Source organism: Myotis brandtii, unplaced genomic scaffold, assembly GCF_000412655.1.
Source record: "Myotis brandtii unplaced genomic scaffold, ASM41265v1 scaffold952, whole genome shotgun sequence".
Lineage (NCBI taxonomy): Eukaryota > Metazoa > Chordata > Mammalia > Chiroptera > Vespertilionidae > Myotis > Myotis brandtii.
Genome location: NW_005371930.1, coordinates 561,729 through 563,749, shown reverse-complemented (window position 1 = coordinate 563,749; position 2,021 = coordinate 561,729). Strand labels below are relative to the sequence as shown.

The following is a 2,021-nucleotide window of genomic DNA, read 5'->3' as shown; positions in this document are numbered from 1 at the left end:
GGGTCACAGGTGGGGGGGGGGCGGATTGCGGGATTCAGGTGGCCTCCTGTCTTGACCCACTGAGACGGCCCCTTGGCAGGACCCCCGCCGCCAGGACAACAGGACAGTGGGGACCAGGGACGATGAGCACCCAAGGAGGGCGGACTTGGGGTTTCTTACTTGCTTTTCTTTTTCTATTTCTTATTTTTTATTGATGTCAGAGAGGAAGGGAAAGGGAGAGACAGAAACATCCATGATGAAAGAGGATCATGGATCGGCTGCCTCCTGCACACCCCCCACTGGGGATCGAGCCCGCAACCTGGGCCTGCGCCCCGACCGGAATCGAACCTGGACCCTTCGGTCCACAGGCGGATGCTCTACCCACTGAGCAACACCAGCCGTTCTTTTTTTCTACTTTTTAAATGTGAAACCCCGAGTCTTTCATTTTAATCTCTCCTCTGGCGAATAGAAAGAAGTGTTTACTGCTCTGAGTTTCCTTCCAAACACTGCTTCCCCATCCGCAGGTGTTGTATTTTATAGTTCCATTAAAAGTGTCTTTAAGTTCCCCGGTTGGGGTTGGAGCCATGAGTTAAAAGTGCGCTGTTTAATTTCCCCACATTGGGAGTGTCTGTGGAACTCGTCTGGGCATTGATTTCTAACTGAGTTCCGTTGTGGCCAGAGAGTATGTTCTGTGTGATGTGTTATTCCTCACGTTGGTGGAGGCAGCTTGAGAGCCCGTGGTGGGTCTGTCCGCCTGCATGTTCCGTGTGCACGTGAAAATGTGTGTTCTGCTGTTGCTGGGGGATGTTCCGGAAACGCCATTGCGAGCCGGGTGCTTGTATGAGCGCAGTCTTTTTTTTTTTTAATTTTTTTATTGATGAAGTTATTACATATGTGTCCTTATCCCCACATTACCCCCTACCCCGCAAGCGCAGTCTTCCTGAACTTCTGTCTCGCTGTTCTATCAGCTGCGGCGGCGGCGTTGGTCCCTCCTGGTAGGGCTGCGAAACCATCAGGCTCAGCCTCCAGTCTGTCAGTTTCGGCGTTTCACACGTGGAGCTGGGCTGATTAGGGCGCACACATTGGCGTTCTGCTTCCTGGTGAGCCGCCCCTCTTATCATTATGAAATGTCTCTATTGCTGGTAATAATCCTTGGTTTGAAGTCCATTTTACCTGATAATTAAAGGAGTCACCTAGCATGTCAGTTATGCTCGAATAAAATGGGGTGGGTGGGGCGGGATGAAATAAAATAGCCACACGGGCCCTCTTACGCTTACTGTCTATATGACATGTCTTTTTAGATTAATTTCGTCTTCATATTTAAAGCGTTTTTTTGGTAGGCAATATTTAAGAGGGTTGGTTTTGTTTTATCCGCTCAGTCTATCTCAGCCTTTTAATTGAAATATTTAAACCATCAACACTTAGTGTAATTATTGAAATGTTTAGAGGTAGGCCGACCCCTTTATTTTTTGGTTTTTATTATCCCCTCTGATTTTCTTCTTTCCTTCCTCATTAACTGATTTAGCATCAGTTCCTCCACATATATTTCTTGAATATCTGTTATGTGCAGGCGTTTTTCTAGGCATCAGCCCTGGTCCCGTTCTCAAGGGGCTTCCATTACAACGGGGGTGAGAGACAACCCTAACCAACCAGGGCTTGTGTGGCCGACTTCCGGTGTGGCCAGGGTGTGAAGGAAAATAAAGCAGTCGAAGGGAGAAGGATTGGGGACAGGACGAGGGAGTCAGGGAAGGCCTCTTGGAGGCGGTGCCCCCGGAGCCAGCAGATCTGCATGAAACGAGGGAAGGAGCCTCACAAGGAGCCACTAGCAGAGGGACCTGTAAGTGCAAAGGCAGGGAGGCGAGAACGAGACAGGAGGTTAGTCAAAACTCGAAGTTCAGGTACGTTGGCTGTCTCCCCACCCAGCTCTGACCTTCGCCCTTCTCCCCAGGCCACTTCTGAGCCCGCAGGTGGCAGTGAAAGAGGCACCTGTGTGGAGGCTGTGGCCGGGCTGCAGCTGAGCTCACGGAGGGAGCACTGGGCTC

The 2,021-nt window shown here is 50.5% G+C and overlaps 1 long non-coding RNA gene across 1 annotated transcript in view; it reads left to right on the top strand.

The window, feature by feature from the left end:
- The first annotated feature begins 356 nt into the window (after positions 1-356).
- The window catches only part of LOC106724740, a 15,982-nt gene continuing 14,317 nt past the window's right edge, over positions 357-2,021 (top strand). The window contains exon 1 of the long non-coding RNA XR_001360580.1: positions 357-1,079. This is a non-coding gene — a long non-coding RNA (uncharacterized LOC106724740). The remainder of the gene's footprint in view (positions 1,080-2,021) is intronic.